Below are 23,003 nucleotides of genomic sequence, written 5' to 3'. Positions count from 1 at the left end.
CAGACTTAGTTGCAGGGGGCGGAGCCCGCCATCCCTTGCAGGACTCAAGGAACTGAACGGGCAACCTTGTGGTTGAGAGCCCACTGGCCCATGTGGGAATCCAACCGGCAGCCTTCAGCGTTAGGAGCACGGAGCTCCAACTGCCTGAGCCACCGGGCTGGCCCCAGCTCTGAGTTTTATTTGGTCTTATCCTACCTCATCCTGCACGACCTAATCCTATCCTATCCTGTTCTGTTTCATTTTTTTTTTTCTGTATTCTTCATTCTAGCACAGCTTATTTGGTTCTCTGCAGTTCAATACAGCAACCACTGGTTGGTCACCGATGATGAAGAGATAAATAGGTTAGAGACTGCTCTCAAGCGTTTGGCCTCAGGGTGGGGAGGAGCCTGGGAAGTGTACACATTAGTATAAAATAGGACAGACCTGTGATATGGGGGGCTGAGTGTCATGGGAAAGACACATGTGGCAATAGAAAGAGATTGGTGTGACATTGGGGGAGGGGCTTCCCCTCAGAGATGTCCTTGGAATGCCCTGGCACGTGATGTCACATCTCAATGCTCAGACAGGGATGGGGTGACCTGCTGGACAGACCACCAGACCACTGAAGGGATACAGAGGAAAGACAAAAACTCCCAAGACAAAAGCCACAGTTCTATTCTATAAGTCTTATACAAATGGCAAAAGTTTCCCCCGAACAAAAACTGAACAGAAGGAAACAAAAATACAGAGCACCACCAGATGAAAAGCTCCGCCTTTAGCTGTTCCTAGCTGCCTGCAGCCACTGCCCCTGCCTCCCTGTCCCCTCAATTTCCTTGCATTTCCACCAAATCCTTTTCACCTCTCTTCACATTATTGCTCATCTGGCTGAGTAATTTACTTTATTATGTTTCATCTGTTCTTAGGTGGGAGCATCTCTAAAACCTACAAAACACATGAGACCTATATGCTGTTCTTTGGTAACAGAAAAAAAAAAATGATGATAATAATAACACTAATAATAGCTGCCAGTTTGGGAGCACCGCCCAGGTGCCAGTCATTACACTCAACCCTTCCCATGTGTTATTTCTTGTCCTTATTAATGACAAGGTAAGATTGGGACTAGCATTACCCCTAGACAAAAGTGAGCTTAAGCGAGAGTAAGTGACTAGCACAGAGCAGGAGCGTGAATAGTTGTTGAATGACTGAACGAACTAGTGAATGCAGAGATTGTCCAAGTCACTCTGCAGTACGGTATGGTGTCTTGAACAACCATGTGACGTGGAAATACTTGCTCTTAACTGCCCTGCTGTATAAGGGGGTTTGGGCTTTGGAGGGTAGATGGGGAGAGGGAGACAGGGAGGCAGCTATGGAAGGAGGTGATGGCTGATAACAGCCCTGAGGCAAACAAGAACAGGGAGGCTGGAGAGCTGGCCTGGGTGGGAGAGGGGCCCGGGAGCTGCCGGATGGAAAAGCCTGAGGGCTTCACTAAAACATTTCTTCAATGAGCCCATGTTGGCTCGAAGTGTCCCATTTTATTGTTCTCTTTTCTACATGACACTCCCAGTTCCTTCCTTTCACTTCTCTGGCAGGACTTACAGTTTCCCCTCTGTCATTGTCACCCTTCCTTGGCTGGACTCTATTTCTTTTGGGTTTCTTCTAACAAGGCATATGTGTGGTGATTCCAATTGCTATCCGTACTTTTTAGCTAGAGAGATTTGAAGAAAAAGTTTGCGAAGTTTTAATTATTATTTTTTAAAAATTTCACTTTAAGGAAGGCAAAAGAAATCTGCAGATCTACTTCAGGACATTGTTCAAATTGGCAAAAATTCGACTTCATATTCACATCCTGCTAAAGATGACGTGTGAAGAAGATGCCCACCCTGTGAGAGATGGGAAGTCCTGCACTGGCCAGGGAGCTGGAGGAAGGGAGCAAGGAAGGCTCTAAGCACAGTTAGGGATCGTCACCAAAGAGATGTACATAGTCCTTTTAAGTGGAAAAATTGATAAGAGAATCTGATTGTTTTATTCACCCCGCCCCGACATCAAGCATAAACTCCCACACAAGTCATCTTTATTATCCACAATAGTCGTCAGAGCATCTTGCATTGTATCTATATATTTTTTCCTTCATCACAAACTCATTTGCATGTGTCAGCACTGATTTTCGAATGTGCCTCGAAGCAGTGAAAAATGAAACTTCAGATGGGTAGCAGCTTTCAAATAGCATTCACCCACAGCTGGCTTTCCACTTTTACTTGTTCTTAAAAAGGGGGAGAAGCAAAATGGGTATTTTTTTTTTATTGCTCTAATTAAACCTTTAAAAGTTGCAATGGCACAGAAAAGAGAGGGAGGGTGAAAAAACAGCAAAAACAAAACAAAGCTCCTATTTTATAAATAAAAGTGCCAACTTAATAAAATTCACAATGACAAAGTCCATGAAATTACATCTTTCTCAAACCGTTCGTCCCTGATCTGCACTCCTGAAAGAAGTGGGCCTGCCTGCAGAAGAGAACTATTTACTTTTTGGGAGAAAATAGGACTTGAGGTTGAGTTTAATGTAGACTGGGAGGAAGGAAGGAAGGAAACGCTCTGTACAGAGGACCAGCCCTGTTCCAGAACCTCTTCTAGGAATTTTGTTTGCATTGCTTCATCTAATCCTCACACCTGCTTCCCGGAGCCCATTGGAGGTGAACACCAAAGGAATACAAAATAATAAAAACTAAAATAAGTTGATTTCTGACCATGTACCAGGCCCTGTTTTAAAGGCTTTATGTGACAAATCTCATTTAATTCTCACAGCCATATGAGTTATGGACTATTTTTACCCTTTTGCAATCGATGGGCTACTGATAATGAAGGTAAGGAAGAGCTCCACATTGAATCCTTGTGGAGCAATGTTTTGAACCTAAGCAGTTTGACTACAGGGCCCACAGCCCTAACCACTACAACACTGTTACTAGGATGGGTTTCCTATTGAGAGACGTACACTCTTCAAGGCAGACAGTACTAGGAAAGGTACTAGCTCTCCACTGTGGCTGAAACCAGACTCAGTCCTGCACTGAAAACTACAGTGAAGATTCTAGGCTTTATTCTAAGGAGAAGCCACTGAAAGAGTTTTAAGCAGGGGTGTTACAAGGTCAGGTTTTATTTTCTGAAAGATTATTGACTTTGGAGGATGACAGATTGGAGTGAAATAGGCAAAAATGTAGAGAGAATAGTAAGGGGCCTGTTGCACAATCCAGGTAGGAGATGGGTAAAATATTAGAAGTCAGTGGTGACTGATTGGATATGTGTTTTTGAGGGGGTGGGGCTAGTGAAGAGGAAGCTGGAGGAAATGTTGAGGATGTAATTAGAATATAAGGAGACAAAAAAGAGCAAAAGGTTTTTCTTTGGACCTGGAGTTTTCTAATTCTAGAATGTAGTTTCAATATTCCTCTCTTTTCCACTCATTTCCCTTGGAAAGATGGAGCCACAGCTAATTTCTATATGTTCAAGGTAATGTCCTGTGTATTTTAAGAATTTGGTGCCATCAAAAGGAAGAGAATATGCTTTTACAGCTATAATCACTTAGATAATGGTAAAGTGGAACATATAGGAGATGAGGAATCAGAAAACTTCCTCAAACTGACAAAGGGCATCTAAATAAAAGCTAAGTTAACCTCATACTTAATGGTGAAGACTAAATGCTTCCTCGAAGGCAGGGACAAGGCACAGATGTCAACTCTCATCCCTTCCATTCAACACTGTAATGGAGGTTCTAGCCTGTGCAATAAGGTAAGAAAAATAAACAAAAGTCATCCAAACTGGAAAGTACAATGTACAAAGTTACACTGTCTTATTTGCAGAAGATATGATTACCTATGTAAAATATCTGTTGAAATCTACAAAAAAGGTATTAGAACTAATAAGTAAATTTAGTGAAAGTTGAAGAACACAAGATCAATATAAAAATCAATTATATTTCTGTATATTAACAATTAATAAGAAACATAAATTAAAAATATTTCATTTAAAATGTTGAATCACTATATTGTACATGGATCACTATATTGTACATGAAATGGATATAGCTAATATAGTGTATATCAAATACACTAAAATATACTAAAATAAAAATAACGAAAATTTAAAAAGTTGCTTTAAAAAAAGACAAGGCTAAGTTGAGAAAAATTTGCAAGACCCATAACTGAAAATTATAAAATACTGAGGAAATTCATGAAGATCTAATAAATAAGAACACCACATTTGTGGACTGAATGACTCATTTATTAAGATGTCATTTCTTGCCAAATTGATCTACAGATGAAACGTAATCCGGATCAAAATCCCAGCAGAAATTTTGTAGAAATTGACAAGATAATTATAAAATCCATATGGAAATACACAATACTGATAACAGCCAAAACAATTTTGAAAAAGAACACAGCTGGAGGAGTTATAATACTCAATTTCAAGACTTATGATTAAGCAATAGAAATCAGTACAATGTATACAACATGGTATTGGTATCAAGATATATTAATAGATCAATGGAACAGAATAGAGTCCAGAAATTGACTCACACACATGTGTTCAATTATTTTTGTAACTAAATTTATTATGGTGATAGTGGTTCATAAAATCACATACATTTAAAGTGTACAATTCTATAATACATCATCTATATATTGCATTGTGTGTTCACCACCTAAGTCAAATCTCCTTCTGTCACCATATATTTGACCCCCTTTACCCTCTCCATCCACTCCCTTCCCCCCTTACCCTCTGGTAACTACTAAACTGTTGTCTGTATCTACAAGTTTTTGCTTGTTTGTTGCTTTCAGTTTCATATCCCACATATGAGTGAAATCATATTGTTCGTGACTTTTTCTGTCTGTCTTATTTCACTTAGAGTGATAATCTCAAGATGCATCCATGTTGTTGCAAATGGCAGTATTTCATCTTTTCTTCTAGCAGACTAATATTCCATTATATATATATATATATATATATATATATATATATATATATCTCACATCTTCACATCTTCTTTATCCAATCATCTATCAAAGGACACTTTGGTTGTTTCTTTGTCTTGGCGACTGTGAATAATACTGTAATGCACATAGGGGTACACGTATCTTTAGAGATAAATGTGTTCAGATTTTTGGGGATTGCTGGGTTGTATGGTAATTCTATTCTAATTTTTTGAGGAACCTCCATATTGTTTTCCATAGTGGCTGTACCAATTTACATTCCCATCAGCAGTGTAAGAGGGTTTCTTTTTCTTCACAACCTCTCCATCACTTGTTATTATTTGTCTTGTTGATAACAGCCATTCTAACAGGTATGAAGTGGTATCTTATTGTAGTTTTGATTTGCATTTCCTTAATAGTTAGTGAAGTTGAGCATCTTTTCATATATGTGTTGGCCATTTGTATGTTTTCTTGAGGAAAGTGTCTGTTCAAGTCTTCTGCCCTTTTTTTTAAATAGGATTGTTTGTATTCTTTTGTTGCTGAGTTGTATGAGTTCTTCATATATTTTGGTTATTAGCCCCTTATCTGAGGTGTTATTTGCAAATGTCTTCTCCATTTCGGTTGGTTGCCCCTTTGTTTTGCTGATGGTTTCTTTTGCTGTGCAGAAGCCTTTTGGTTTGATATAATCCCATTCATTTATTGTTGCTTTTACTTCCCTTGCCTTTGAGGTCAAATTCATAAAATCATCTTTAAAACTAAGGTCCCTAAGTTTACTACCTATGCTTTCTTCTAGGCAATTTATTGTTTCAGGTCTTACATATAGGTCTTTGATCCATTTTGAATTAATTTTAGTGTATGGTGACCAATATCAGTCTGGTTTCTCTCTTTCACATGTGGCTTTCCGATTTTTTCAGTACCATTTATTGAAGAGGGGTTCTTTTCTCCATTGTATGCTTTTGGCACCATTGTTGAAAATTATTTGCCCCTATATATGTGGATTCATTTATGTGTTCTCAAGTCTGTTCCATTGATCTGTGTGTCTGTTTTTCTGCCAATACCATACTATTTTGATTATTGTCGTTTTGCAGTATAATTTGAAATCAGGGAGTGTGATACCTCTGGCCTTGTTTTTTTTTCTTTTTTTTCTTTTTCTCTTTTTTTTCAGGATTGCTATGACTGTGTGGAGTTTTTTGCAATTCCATACAAATTGGTTTTGACAAAGGTACAAAGGCAACTGAATGGAGAAAGGATAGCCTTTTCAACAAAAGATTTTGGAACTATTGTATAGCCTTATGCAAAACAAACAAACAAACAAACAAAATAAACCCAAAAAACAAAAACAACAACAGCAACAAAAATGAAACAAAACACAAGAAAACAAAAAAACTTTGTTCCATTCCTCACATCACATGAAAATTTACTCAAAATGAATAGAAATGTAAGAGGAAAAACATAAAAATCCTAAAATTTAATTAGGAATAAATATACATAGTTTATTATACTTAGATTATACTTCAAAGAAAGGAAAATAATCTTTATGACCTTTGTTTAAATGAAGCCTTCTTAAATTATCCAAAGCACAATTCATTAAAAAATAATATATTGAACTTCATTAATGTCAAAAACTTCTGCTCTTCAATAGACACTCTTAAGAGAATGAAAAGAGAAGACAAAGCTAGGAGAAAATATTTACAATCAACTATTTTTGGTAAAAGATTGTATCCAGAATATACTAAAACTCTCAAAACTGAGTAATAAGTAAACGAACAAGCCACATTTAAAAAAGAGAAAAAAATATTTGAACATACTTTTCACCAAATAGGATATATGGTTGGCAAATTAATGCAGGAATAAATGATCAACATCATTATTTATTAGGGAAATGCAAATCAAAATCACAAAGAAATATCAATATATATACTGGAATGTCTAAAATTTAAAAGACTGACCTACCAAATGCTGGTGATGATGTGAATCAACTGGAACTGGTGATAATATAAAATTTAAAAAATTCTTTAAAACAGTTTGGCATACACCCCCCCCCCCCACCAAAAAAAAAATTAAATATACACCTACCACATGACCCAGTCATTCTACTCCAGGGTATTTAGCCAAGAGAAATAAGAGCATAAATCCATACAAAGAGCTGTATATGAAAGTTCATAACAGATGTATTTATAACAGTCCAACACTATAAACAACACAAATATTCATCAAATGAATGGGTAAAAAAATTGTGGTATATCCTTTAAAAGAAGATTAATATTGCTACATGGACCAACGTAAATGAATTTCTACATAATTATGCTTAGTGAAAGAAAAAAAGACAAAAAGAATACTAACTGAATGACTTCCTTTACTAATCTATAGTGACTGAAGGCAGTTCAATTGTTTCCTGGGATGGGGAAAGGAGAAAAGGGTCAGAAGGAAGGAACTAGAAAGGGGTGCCAGGAAACTTTTGGAGTGACAGATATGTACACTATCTTGATTCTAGGGATGGTTTCATGAGTGTTTATGTATGTCAAAACTTATCAAATGGTACATTTTAAATAAGGGTAGTTTATTATATTTTAATTATTCTTCACTAAAACTTTTTAAAGAATCTCTGTGCACAATTAGATTTTATTTTATATTCTGAGAGCCTACATTTCTAAGAATGTACTCTCAATCTGTATATATAACCCAGAGCATTTCCAGAAGTGATAAAGGCCATCTTCTGAGATGCCCAGTGGCTTACCCCTGAGAGGGACAGGTTGTTGTGTGAGAAAATGGAAAGCAGATTTCTTGTGAGACCCATATCTAGCCCAAGGGCCTAGAAAAATATGTAGCCATGGCTGATAGATGGAGAGCCAATTAGTATAATAGCAATGTTTTGCCAGCTGTATTTCTTGTCTATTGAGATGTCCCCCAGTTAAAGTGGCAAATTGACTAACATCTGCCATCATTTCTGTCTTTGGGACCTCTGAGAATCACATTCTTCTGTCTCACTTGCACAGTGGAGATGCTGCTCAGCTTAGTCTTGACGATTGTTCAAAAGATGAACATGAAACATTTACATCTGAACCTCTTCTTGGGAGACAGTGTTTGGCATATAACTCTGTTATGACTTTTTAATGCAATGTGTTGTTTAAAGTTTATATGTATGAGTTCATAATTATGACAATTATATCCTAGCTCCTACTGTGTTGTCCTAAATCCTTTATACATAGTATCTCATGCAACCCTCAAAACAATCGTACTCCATATTAAAGATTGAAAAAACAAACCAACCTCAAAACCTGAGGATTCAAAGGTTATTTGTCCGAGGTAATTCCTCGTTAGTTTTGGAACAGAGATTTAAACCCAGATCTAGCTGACAACAAAACCAGTGATTCAAACCACTTTTCTACTGTGTCTCATTTATTTTGTCTTTTTCTACAAAAACACTGAGACATCTTATTGTGAACACAATATAAACTAGCAAATGATTCAATTGAAATTATACCTCAGAAGAAGTATCTATGTTTCTTTCCATGGACTGTGAGAGCTGGGACTTCCTATTTTTTAAACAGATTTTTTTTAATCATGCATGATTTATTTTTTGCCTTTTTGTTAAATTCCCAATCTATTACATCCATATCCTGAGTCATTTTTATAAAACTTTTCCCTAACACCAGGTTTATAAGTTACAGATTATTCACTCACGTTTTCTTCTAGTACCTGTATTATTTCACTGTTTCATATTTACATACCGTGTTTCCCTGAAAATAAGACCAGGTCTTATATTAATTTTTGCTCCAAAAGATGCATTAGCAGTTATGTTCAGGGGATGTCATCCTGAAAAATCATGCTAGGGCATATTTTCCAGTTAGGTCTTATTTTCGGGGAAACAGGGTATGTGTAGCCCACTTGAAATTTTTTGTGTGGGAACTGAATTTATTTTCACCTTTAGTCAAATGGCTCTCTAGTGGTCTCAAACCCATTTATCCCAGTCTATTCAGTGACTAACCTAACAGACAATAAAACATATTGTAAAGGCTCTATAATTAAAACGTGCTATCAGCATATGGATGGATATAACAACCAGCTAGAACAAAAAGTCCAGAAATAGACAAACTACATTAAAACTCTAATAAATGCTAAAGGTAGTATCTCAAATATTTTAAATTTTTTATCACTCATCTTTGGTATATCTATTATATATGAAAGTTTGGTGAAATGTATATTTTCAGACAATCCAGGATTACAGGACTTTGTCTATTGTTAAAAAGAAAGAATTTTCCCATTTACAAACTTTTAAAGAAAAAAGGAGACTTTAAAATGTAAAAGCAAGAAAGGTCACCGCTTTCACTTTAGACAGGTGTTAAGCCATTTCTATTTTATTTGTCAGGAAATTTTGGAGGCATTAACTTGAGTATTGCATTAGGAACTCTGGAATTTCAAGACTGGTCTGCAGAGATAATAGAAACTGAAAAAATAAGGTATAATTGTCAGGCACGAAAGTGACTAGAATTACTTCTCTCAAACTAAAAAGGGGAGGTATCTGTGATCCCAAGACTGTCTCTAGGAAAGCCAGAAATGTACCCTGAATTAGCTTAGTCTTTCAGTTTAGTGGTAATGGCTGCAAGTATGACGCTAGATAAAAATAACCACAATCACTATATTTACTGAAATCTTACTATGTTCCAGGCAGTAGCACTAAGAGCTTTATATGTCTTGCCTCATCTATTCCTCTCAGCAGCTTGGCAGTGAACCTGTAGGTACTATTATATCTGCATTTTACAGATGATAAAACCGAGATACAAAAAGTGTCAGTAACTTGCCCAAGGTTTAAGAGATAAAGGAGATGGAGTGGAGATTCCAGGCTGCATCCTTAACTTCTGTGCTATAATAAGGCAGCAGAGAACCCCCTTGGTCATCCCTGAGGAGCTTGGTGAGTGTCTCCAGGCAAAGCTGTGAGGCTGAGTGACCAAGCAGTCAGGGAACAATTCAGGATTGTCATCCTGATGTGGACCAGCTGAGGTGTGTATTAGGGAAGTTGGGTTGTACTGGTACCACTGGCATGTTTGAGCCCCTTTGGACCCATGGGGCTGGAAGGAGACCAACGGCAGGTGGTCCCTCTTAATGATTCACATGCCACGTATTGAGCACAAGTCAGAATCAGACCAGACCGTGGGAAAAGGGAAAGCCGTATGTGTGTGGCGGTGGGGGAGGTGAGGTGGCGGTGGGTAGTGTTCAGGGTTAGAATTTTAGAAGGAAAAATAACAGAAGACTGTAACATATCACACCTTCATTTGGCCTCCCATAGGACCTAATGTTTTCATTTATTCTTCACTTATTTGCAATTTGCATGTATTTGTTGAGTACCAACTATTTACCAGGCACTGCGATATTAGTGCTTATTGCATAGTTATGACCTGCTTTCTTCTCTGCTTCCCCAGCTGCCTGGGAGTTCTTATTGAGCAGGGACTGTCATTTTTATCTTTTTACACTCAGTAGAGAACATAGTGGCAGGCACATATTAGGTGACTGAAGAATGACTTGGATTTAAATCCTGAATCTGTCCCTTAATAGCTATGAAATCGTGGCTAAGTACTTAACTTCTTTGGACCTTGGTTTCCTGACTAAAATTTTCCATCTTGTAAGCAGGTGAAGATCAAGAGAAATAATGCCTATAAAAACACTTTATAAAGCACCAAGTGCCGTATGCATGTTACTCCCTGCTTTCTTTAGACTCCTCTTTCTTCTTCCCTCCCTTTCTCCCTAGTTGTTCTTACTTACCCTACTGTTCTTTGTCTTTGCTGTTTGTACTCCCATTTTTTGTTATTCAGTTAAATAGCACTTGTTTAAATCGCTTGCTTCTGAAGTAGACCAGAAGCAAAACAGAAAGAGGAGATAAACACACATTTCAAGGACAAAATTTGCTGTGAAAGCATAAGCAAGTGGATCCTTCCTTGTAATTTTTTGTATCGCTCTTTCACCTTCCCACAGCTTCCCCTTGAGAGGGCTGGAGAACATTCTGTACTTTGTGACTTTGCTCTGAGAACCAGGTTAAGACAATGTGTCAGATTCTGAAGGTTCATTCACAGAAGCTCTTAGAGCCTCTTCAGCTCCCATGTGCAGGACTGTCCTTCAGAGGCTAACCAATCCCAGCACTGGGGCATCTATGAACAGGGCATGTCTTCTCAGCAGGGTCAGTCACACAAGGTCCTGTCAGCCTAGCTCATGTGGAGAGATTCAGGAAAGAGGAGTGACCTCAGTGTTTCTAAGGAAGACGGCCTTGAACAGGTATCCATGAGGAACTGGGCTCCTTGAATTTGGCCATCTGGTGGGACATCACTTTTAGAACCCCTGGGCATCCTGCAGGCAACCCCAGAACTAGGGCCAAGGTGGGAGGGGCCTGCTTACCTAAAGATAACTTCAGTCTCCAAGATAAAACCAAGCACTTGATGCTACTATTTGCAAAAGTCATCCATGGGTTTCTTCTAAAAACACACACTGGAATGATTTCTCTAAACTGTGAACAAGCCATACCCCTTCAATGGCTGCCCAGTGCCTATGGTCTTTAATTCACCCCAAATCCTTTGTGATCTAGATCCTGTTCTACCTTCAGTAACCATGTGTCCTCTGCTAGAAAGTCTCCATTATCCCTTTCATACTTCTGTACCTACCATGTGCCACTTGCCAGGCATCTGTACCTTGGAAAATTCTAACAGATACTTCAAGATCCAACTCACAAATTAAAGTTACTCTGGGCCATCTCAGAAGAATGCACTGTTGGATGTTCCCACAACACTTTATTCATGTCTCTGTTCTAGAACTTTTGTGGGTCTCTTTTCTATCAGGCAAGCCTTACTGAGGGCAGAGTACTTTATTCCTCTTTGTTTCTCAGTGATAATAAATGCTGGTCTTTGGGGTGCACCCTAAATCTTCTTGGGTGTATCTCTCCTTTCCCACCCAAACCCGTTTCACTACACTATGGAGGGAGAATCTTCAACTAGGTTTGCCCAGTTCCACCGGCACCCAGAACACTGGACTTGGTCACAGTTGCTGTGGGTCGATCTTTCAAAGTGTTAGCGGGAATGGTTACAGCATTCCTATATCTGAATTCCTTTCTCTCCATGTACTTCTCCCCTGTTGTAGTACCTTCTAGGTATAGCTAAAGGCTGAGTCTTCCATGTAACGACTGATAAAAGGACCCCGGGGCTGCAACAAGTATCTCTCATTCTCATTCTCCTACTATGCTTGTTTTTTTTTCTCTCAAACACTGGTACAGTGGTATCTCGGTTTTCAAAAGTAATCCATTCTGGAAGACCGTTCGAGTTCTGAAATGTTTGAAAACAGCCAACAGCTAGGCCTCAGAATCTTGCACTCAGCAGAAGCCGTGTGACATGTTCGACTTCTGAGGCGTGTTCGAAAACTGAAGCATTAACTTCTGGGTTTATGGCATTCGTAAACCAAAATGTTTGTCAACAGAGACATTAAAAAAAACCAAGATTCTACTGTACTTGTGGCCTTTCAGTCTCTCACTCTGGTTAGTGCAGATAATTGGGTCTGCACATTGCATGAACATATAGTAAGTTTAGAATTTGATTAGTTTTAAGGATATTCAACCTTACTGGTAGTGCAGTAAGGGTCTGGGTCTATGGGCAGCACTAATTTAAAAGTCTCATGCTTATGTCTTATCTCCTCAAGCTTCAGAAGGTAAGGACTATAGTATTTTTGCCTTGTTGTTTATTTGTTTTGTTTTTGTTTCTCTCCATGAGTCTGTCAGGGATTGGCATGTATGTTGAATTAGATCTGACTGAACCAAAATCAGCAGAATGGGTAGAAGTGAGTCTAAATTTACTGCTTGCCCACGGTATGCTTATCACTAAACTGAGTATTCTATATATGTTTTCTTACTTGAACCTCAGGACCTTTGTGAGAGATATTGAACCCAGCCAGGTGTAAATGGTACTCTCCAGGTAGAATAAGTAATTTAGTCACAGTCACATGACTAGTAAATTGTAGAGTTAGGATTTGAACTCACATCTGTCCAACTCGACCTGCCATACTTGTTCATGAGTGCACTAATTCATTTAACAATGTTTTATCAATGGCCCACAATGTGGCAGATGTGTCATTGATTGCTGGAGATAAAATGGAGAGAAACTCAGATACTGTCCATGACCTTATGGAGGTTACACTACTGAGACAGTCATAGAAACAAGGAACCACATTTCTGTGTAATATTTGCTAATGGATGAAGTAGATGGTACACAGTCTTTCCACGACATAGCCTCAAATTGCCAAGGGTAGAATTTAAGATGGTGTGACAAGTTGTGGGAAAGAGTGCTCTCCAGAGTAGATAGGTCCAAGGACCTCTCAAGTGATGTTGCACTGACCCATTTAACTTCATTTACAGGACTGCCCAAGTTATGGACATGTATTATGAAAATACTTTCCTGACGTTTATCCGGAAAGATATATGTACTCTGATGTTCACTGCAGCATTACTTACGGTGGCCAAGACATGGAAAGAACCAAAGTGTCTTTTGATAAATTACTGGATAAAGAAGATGTGGTATATACACACAATGGATTACTACTCTGCCATAAGAAAAGATGAAATACTGACATTTGCAACAACATGGATAGATCTTGAGATTATTATGTTGAGTGAAATAAGTCAGACAGAAAAAGTCAAGAACCATATGACGTCACTCATACATGGAATATAAAACTAAAAGCAACAAAGGCATAAGAAGAGTAAATAAACAAAAACTCATAGACACAGACAATAGTTTAGTGGTTATCAGAGAGTAAGGGGGGGAGAGGAATGGTCAAAGAAGTTAAAGGGAGTCAAATATATGGTGATAGAAGGAGAGCTGACTCTGGGTGGTGAACACACAATGCAATATACAGATGATGTAATACAGAATTGTACAGCTGAAACCTATGTAGTTTTGTTGACCACTGTCACCCCAATAAATTTTAATAAAAAAATACTTTCCTAAATAACCATAACACTACATTATAGAGTTTGCTTCTTGTATTTTTAAGAGTAGAAAAGTCCCTATTAATACATTTGCAAGTGTTTGGTAATGTGATAAAATTAAATTTACTAACTTACCATGGCATTGAATTTGTTCAATTATTAGCACAAATATGAAAATTATATTCAGCATGATATTTTGGATGTGTTTGGGAATAGTGTTGACTATTCTAAACCCAATCTCAGTCAGGCAGGTTGAAACCAGCTTTTGTACTGGTGTTGTTTTTTAAATTACACACAGAGAAGTGCAAAAATATCAGGTAAGTTGTTCAAGGTCACACAGCAAATGAAGGGCCAAGGTGGATGAGGAGATAGCTACTCAATATGGTGTGTGTGTGTGTGTGTGTGTGTGTGTGTGTGTGTGTGTGTGTGTATCTCACATACATCCCTCTCCATTCTGTCTTTCATTTAACTTTTTACAAAGAAAGAAGAAAAGGCTTTCAGGATCTGCATATGGTGTGAGGAGTGAGTTCAGGACTGCTTTTAATTGAAAGTTCTGAGGGCAAAGCTTCCAGATTAGGGTAACAGCTGTAGTGCATGGAACTGCCCCGTCACGCTTGTGTTGCCAGAATAGACAGGCTTATTATTTTTTAATTAGGAGCTTCAGTGTTTTGTTAAACTGGAAATGTATCAGGACCTAGGGATTTGGTCATATACTAAACTGTCTTGTGTTTAATCTTTCTGGAAGCTTTTGGGAGACACAGGGTCAGTTTTCAAAAGGCACTGTTACTGTGGAATAACAATAGTCAACATTCCCTAAGCATTTACCATTTTCCAGACATTAGGCTGAATATTATTTAGATTCATTTGTTCAACCAACCCACCAATTGATACATATTCCTTGAACTCCTACTACTGTGTTTTTCTGAAAATAAGACCTAGCCGGACAATCAGGTCTAATGCATCTTTTGGAGCAAAAATTAATATAAGACCTGGTATTATATTATATTATATTATATTATATTATACCCGGTTTTATATTATAGTAAAATAAAACTGGTTCTTATATTAATTTTTGCTCCAAAAGATGCGTTAGAGCTGACTGTCTGGCTAGGTCTTATTTTTGGGGACTCAGTCTCTAAAACATTATAAATACATAAAATGTATGTTTATGTAAATGAAATGGAAAATATTTTCCGATTAACACCATAAGGGAAGAATAGTTAAGTGCCTCCCTCCACTCACAGACTCACTCTTCCCCAAGTTTCCTCCATTTGGGTGTAAGGCACCTTCGTCTATCCATCCACTTGCTCAGGGCACCAATGCCATGGTTATTCTTAATCTCACCCTCTCCTCCCCATTTGTATCGTATCCATCACTGAGTGCTGCCTATTTGACTTCCAAAATATTCCTCGAAGTCATCTGTTCTCCTCTTACTACCCCCAACCACAACTTAAGCTCTTTATCTGTACTCTCTTCAATAACTTCTCAGCTGGTATCCCCAACACCATTCTCGCTCCTTCTAATCCATCCTCCACACCCTAGCCCATGTGATTTTGTTAAAACTCAGGTCAGATTATGTCTCCCTTCTGCTTAAGAATCTATAATGATACCCCCTTGCAGCCCATGATGCTCCTGGCTTACCTGTCATTCTTAATCATTATTCCCCAGCCCCACCAACCTTCTTTGGTTTTCTTCCATGCACCTCAGGGCCTTCAAAGTGCTGTTATGATTTTGCCACCAGTTGCTATGTGGGTGGCTGTCACATGTCCATCAGATATCATCAAGAATGCTCCTTCTCCAGGGAGAGCTCCCTGGTTCCAAGTTAGAAGTGCATCTCTATCACTCCCCTTCCTAGCATGTTGTTTCTCTCTTTCGTAGCATGTACTCTGTACTGTAATCACGCATAATGTCATGTAATTATCTGTATGTTACATATTTAATGTCTATATCTTACACCAGAATGTCAACTCCACACAGCATCATAGCCCCAGTGCCTAGAGAGAACTTGGTTCATACTGGGCATTCCACAAATATTTGCTGCAGGAATGGAATAATAAATATACAAATAGAGGGTAGGAGACTTCTGTACATTCAGAGGAAACAAGGACTCCTTGTGCTAAAAAGAGTAGGTGGGGAACTGAGGAAAGATTGGAATTTTAAGTTTGATCCTAATGCATCTAGTCAGACTAGAAATAGGGCAGTTCAGGAGATGATTGGGGAGGGTATTCCAAACAGAATATATGTTAATAGATGTGTCTGAGTTTCATCCTTGGCCTTCACACCTGCTATGTGGTCCTGGTCGAATTACATGACCCCTCTCTAATTTTTTCCATAAAATATTAATGTAGAATACATATATATATATATATATATATATATATTATTATTATTTTCTTTTCTGGACCCTTGTGAGAGTCCAGTGAGATGCAGATTATTAAAATCTTTTGACGATCATAAAATCATAAAGGGACTTAAGTATTTTTAATATTTGTATTTTAAAATTTAGATTGCACATGTTTTATTGGCAACGTTGTCCAACGATAGATGTTCCTCAAATCCCATAGGTTCCTTGGTTTCCTTGTTTTTTCCTGCCTTTCTCTGGGAAGCTGTCTATTGGCGCATGCCACGGAAATATGTTGCCTGCCTCAGATAAATTCTGTATTTTCTTCTCTGATGTGGTATCTCTGGCTAGGCTCTTTGAACCTGGTTCTAGTCGTATTTTCCTTGTTTAATGATTATTCTGCAAAACCAAAATAACCAGGCACACACGGAGATGATTGTCTTAGCCACTAAGAGCTGGCAGCCTTGTGGGGCTGAGGAATCAGCAAGAAATGGACCTTACGGAGGAAATTCTAATTTTTCATTGGTCTCTGGACATCTGTGTTGGGGCAGTAGATGTGTGAGGTGGGGTTAGGGGCTTAAGAAAATGAGCTAACGCTTACATGCATGATATATAAAGAGTTCCAACAGCCCTATGGGCTGTACATTTAATATCTTAATATTTCCATTATTACTGATCTATTCCAAGAACTGCTAAAAACTACCATATTTTTTTAATATCTCTTATGGGACCAGACAGTTTGCATCAACTTCATTTGCATTATTTTATTTAATCCTCAAAGAAATTGTTCTTTGATGAATATAAAGTTGTTTAGGGTTGTAATTCTCACACTTTAGTATTTATCACATACACCTGGAGGGCTTGCTAAACTCTGGATTACTGGGTTCTATTCCGCAAAGATTCTGGGGTCTGGGGTGGGGCCCCGTGTTTTCATTTTTAACAAGTTCAGTAGGTCCGGGGTGGAGCCTCTGTATTTCCATTTCTTAAAAGTTCTCAGGTGATGCTAATGGGACAGGTTGCTAATGCTGCTTGATCAGGGACTAAAGTTTGAGCCCCACTGTTTTAGAGGATCAGAGACAAGTGTCACTGCTCCTGCTCAACCAAACCGGGAGTTGAATCTGGACTCATCTGAATCCAAAAACGATGCCCTTTCCTGCCATATTACACTTGTTCACTTCAGCAAAAGCTGGAATGTGAATTTCATCAGGGAGGGATGGAGGGAGGAAGAAAGAAAGAAGGAGGAGGAAATGAGTCAAGCAGGCAGGGAAAAGCCCAGCATGTTCAGTCAGGAGGATGTTTGGGATTTACTTGAATGTCCTTGTCGTACCTGCCTTGTGACCGAGAAGCTATAGAGCACATTACTGAAAGGCCATTACACTTTTGAAGTAATGTCATCAACATGGTTAATGACGAGAAGGTGACAAGACAGCCTTTCTCATGCAGACAGTGTCTGAATGAAACTCGATTATATTTCTTTGATCCTAAATGTCGGTGGCTTCCTCAAGCGTCAAGGCCTTGCAAGTGACTTCACTTCTCTGTCAAATCTTTTCTGGTAAAATATTGATAATAATAATGCCCATTTAGCAAAGGGGCAGCCAAAATCACAAACGCAAACTATGGTAAATCAGGAAGTGCTGGCTGATGTGCATTAAAGTGATCCTCTGTTCAACTCCAATGGACTGATAAAAGTGACATTATCAACATCACTCATGACTTGGATTCATATGAAGCTTTCCGTGCACTCAGAGTAGGATAGGGAGGCTAGCGTTGGTTGGGGAGAAAGGGACTGGTGCAAATTGGTGAGTACAGACCCTGAGGTCTCCTGAGAAAAGGGGAGAGATGAAGAATTTTCACACTGTCAGTGCCTTAGCAATTTAGTAGTGCACCCACGACCTTAGATTCATGTCATTTATTTTTTATAAATGACTCTGGGCATAAATGCAAGCTGGAAAGTAGAGTGTTTAAGACTGGGGACTTCTCTGTCAGCCTGCGATCTTTCAAATTCCTTTTTTACCACTTAACAGCTGTGTGACTTTGGGCTCAACATCTAACTTCACTAAATTTCAATTTCCTCTTTGTCAAATTGAAATAATAAGAGTACATACAACATGAGATTTCTGTCAAACTTAAATATGTTAATGTACATTAAAGGCTTGGCATAGTACCAGAACTACCTCATTTTGACATGCAGTAGAAGTTCAGTAAAAATACTGGGGAATAAATGAAGTGCATGCGCATGTACACGTACACGTACACACACACACATACACACACAGACACACAGACACAGACACACACAGACACACATATACACACACATACACACACATACGCACACATACACACAGACACACAGACACACACATGCACACAGACACACACGCACATACACACAGATGTACACACACAGACACATGCAGACACACACATTACACATACACACACATACACATGTACACAGACACACACATGCACACACATACAAAGACACACATACACACATACACACACATACAAAGACACACACAGACACACACGGACACACACATACACACGCATACACAGACACACACAGACACATACACAGACACACACATACACACAGACACACACAGACACACACACATAAACACACATACAGACACACACATACACATACATACACAGACACACATACCCAGACACACACACACACACAGAGACACACACACACACATACACTCACACACATACACACACGCCCATTCATAAGTTTGCTGAGAGGTGACGTGGCCCAATGGACCCCTCCTTTATGTCTCCTTCTTTCATTGAACTTAAAGTTTCCCTGTCTCCTCTTTGCCTCTGAATGAGGCTCCCACCTTACTCCAGGGGTTCAGGTCACCTGAGAACATGGAAGTATCACCCCAGTGGATTCCCCTTGTGGTTTCAGATTAATGGCTGGCCCCAGTATACTGAATGAGAAGAGTAGGCAAAGGTGACATAAAAAGCACTTGTGTTCTCATTTAAGGAAGTCAAAGAGGAAACCACTGTTCTGCATTGAAATTGTACAAGAAGTCATGGTGACCTCTGCTCTATATTGGGAAAAGAAAATAAGCCATTTACTTGCACAGGGTACATGGGAAAACAACCCTGAGAGGAATTACTTATGTCGTACATTTATGTATGGTTATAAGACAAATTATGCTATCAGCAAATGAGGTCAGAGGAGAAGGGAGGACTGACGTAAAAAAACAAAAAAAAACAAAAGTGGCTTTCACGGGACAGGTTGCCTTAACTATATGTGAACCTGGAAACAGATGATGACATTTTTAAAGTGCTGGGTTAAAAATGTGTCACTTTTTGATAGGAATGGCAGTAGCGAGGTGGTCTTCTTGAGTTCTTCTCCGGAACTTAGCACAAATTGAACATCCATAACCCATCAAAGGACTCTGCTCATCACACAGAACAGCTAAGAGACTCATACGAGGATTACTTGAGGTTGGGCAAAGCGAGTGAGAAGGGGAAGAGGGAAGGGAGCGGAGTGGAGACACAGCCCGCATCTGTAGCTGGGGAGACGCAGGGGGCCCCAGGACAGAACAGAGACCACAAGAGCCAGGAGGTGGGCTCTTTCCCTGCGTCCCACAGCTGACCTCTCCTGCTGAGAGAGCAGTATATCCAGTGTTTGAGGCAGTAACCTCAGCTGAGACCTCCAGCTGGGCCCTAGGTCAAACAAAGAAATAAATGCTATACCTGGGCCCCTCCCCCACTCTCCCAATCCTACCCTTGCCCTTCCAGAGACTCAAGCTGGCCCCTGAACTGAGGAGTAGTGTCAGATTACAGAGGAGCCATAGTGCTCAGGATCTAGGAAGACCCAGTTTGCAGCTGTGACCTAGGGAAGAGGCTGGGAAGAGTGTGACACTGCTGGGCTGGGAGAGACAAGACTCCTCCATCCCCAGCCACCACCTTTTCTGGTAGGGCAGGGCAATCACAACTACAGAGACACACCCAGGAGTCAGTAGCAGGTGGTAGAGGCAGCTTTGGGCTTTCAGAAGTTCAGAAACCTCAAGCCCTCCACCTTACCACAACCCTCCCCCCGGCCCTTCCTGATGGAAGAAGTGCCCTACGACTAAGGAGACCTGGGCACAGGGCTGGCTGTTGTATTCCCAGCGTCTGTATGTGCAGGCAAGAGCAGGAACTGCACTGACTTTGTAAAAATTACCATCCACACCCCACAGTCCAGCTCATCTAGAACTGCAGTGCCAGGGTCACTCTGGGCACCAGGTGACCGGCTCTGCCTGCACAATACACAGAGGACTCTTTGTACAGCAGAGCACAACCTGGAGATTACTTGGTGGGCTTAAGCTAAGACTCGCACTGCTTTTTTCGTTTTGTTTTTGATATTTTTGCCTGTGTTGGGTGTGGGTTATCGGTTGTTTTTACATGTGAGTGCATTTGGTTTTTTCTTTGTTGTTGTTGTTGTGCTTGGTGATTTGCTTTGTTCTGAAATTGCCCTACCAGGGCCCAGCTTAAGAGGCACAAGATGCAAGACACCCAGAGGCCAACTCCAGACCAAACCAGAGTATTACCGGGTTTGACCTACAAGTGACACACCCAGAGGGAATTATCTACAGGCTCAAGAGCCCATAGGGGCCAACCCTCATTTAAGTGGTCAACCCTCACACAGCAGATCATCCACTGTGGGAAGAACCAAATCTCACAACTAGTCAGCCTAGGAGTCAATCCCACCTACTGACAAGCCAAAAGCAATTAAAGTTCAACTTTAACAGGACAATATACACAACACAAGGGTCACCTTTGGAGCACATGCACAGGAGAATAGGGAAGTGGTGCAAGTCAAATATAAAGGACACATACTACATAAGATAACCCAGCAAAGACCAAGAACCCTAGGGTATCTACCTAATACATCGAAGCAAACACAGAGAATCAGCCAGAATGGGGAAACAAAGAAACATGTCCCAAATAAAAGAACAGAAGAAACCTCCAGAATTGGAACCAAATGAAATAGAGGCAACCAACCTATCAGAGACAGAGTTCAGAACACTGATGATAAGAATGTTTAAGGAGCTTAGAGACGACATAAAGAAGGATAGAGAAATCATAATGAACAACCTAGAATTAAAAAATATAATAACTGAAATAAAGAACACACTTGAAGGAATTAACAACAGGTTAAATGAGGCAGAGGATCGACTCAGCGACTTAGAAGACAAGTTAGCAGAGATCACCCAAGCGGAACAACAAAAATAAAAAATAAAAAACAATGAAAATGGTTTAAGAGTCCTCTGGGATAACATCAAGCACAATGACATGTGCATTATAGGAATACCAGAAGGTGAAGAGAGGGAGCAAGGATGGAGAACATATTTGAAGTAATAATGACCAAAACTTCCCTAACCTGGTGAAGGAAACCGACATACAAGCCCGGAAGTGCAGAGAGTTCCAACTAGGATGAACCCAAACAGGTCCACATCAAGACACATTATAGTTAAAATGGCAAAGGTTAAGAAAAAGAGAGAATCCTAAAAGCAGCAAGAGAAAGACAGAGGGTTACATACAAGGGAAGCCCTATAAGACTATCAAATGACTTTTCTACAGAAACTTTGCAGGCCAGGAGGGAGTGGCAAGAGATGCTCAAAGTGATGGAAAACAAAGGTCTACAACCTAGATTGCTTTATCCAGCTAGGCTATCATTTACAATTGAGGGAGAGATAAAGAGCTTCCCAGAAAAGAATAAGCTAAAGGAATTCATTACCACCAGGCCAGCATTGCAGGAAATATTAAAAGAGCTTCTGTAAATAGAAGAAAGATGAAAACAATCTAACTACAAATGTAAAAAATGGCAATAACTATGTACCTATCAATAACCACTTTAAATGTAAATGGATTAAATGCTTCAATCAAAAGGCATAGGGTGGCTGAGTGGATAAGAAAACAAGACCCTTGCATATGATGTATACAAGAGACTCACCTCAGATCAAGAGACATACACAGGCTGAAAGTGAAGCGTTGGAGTAAGATATTCCATGCAAATGGAAATGACAAAAACTGGAGTAGCAATACTTATTATATCTGACAAAATAGACTGAAATGAAGAAAATGTTAAAGGGCAAAGATGGGCACTGTATAATAATAAAGGGATCAATCCGACAAGAGTACATAACCCTAGTAAACATCTATGCACACAACATAGGAGCACCTAAATATATAAAACAGATATTGACTGACATAAAGACAGAGATCAACAGTAACACTATCGTAGTAGGGGACGTCATCACACCTCTGACAATGGACAAGTCGTCCAGACAGAAAATCAATATGGAAACAACAGCCTTAAATGACACTGTGGACCAGTTAGATTTAATCAATATTTTCAGAGCATTTCACCCCAAAGCTTCAGAATACACACTCTTCTCAAACGCACACAGAAAAATTTCCAAGATAGACCATGTTAGGCCACAAAATAAGTCTTGATAAATTTAAGAAAATTTAAATTACAACAATTGTCTTCTCTGACCACAGTGCTATGAAATTAGAAATCAACTAGAGGAAAAAAACTGGAAGACATACAAATACATGGATGCTGAATAACATGTTATTAAATAATGAATGGGTCAGGGGAGGCTGGATGGCTCAGTTGGTCAGAGCATGGGCTGTGAACAACAGGGCTGCCTGTTCCATTCCCACATGGGTCAGTGAGCTGCACCCTCCACTAGACTGAAGATAACGAGCTGCCGCTGAGCTTCTGAAGGGGTGACTGGATGGCTGT

Source organism: Rhinolophus sinicus, linkage group LG06 (assembly GCF_036562045.2).
Source record: "Rhinolophus sinicus isolate RSC01 linkage group LG06, ASM3656204v1, whole genome shotgun sequence".
Lineage (NCBI taxonomy): Eukaryota > Metazoa > Chordata > Mammalia > Chiroptera > Rhinolophidae > Rhinolophus > Rhinolophus sinicus.
The sequence above is the reverse complement of the archived record's forward strand: the minus strand, read 5'-3'. Positions refer to the sequence as shown.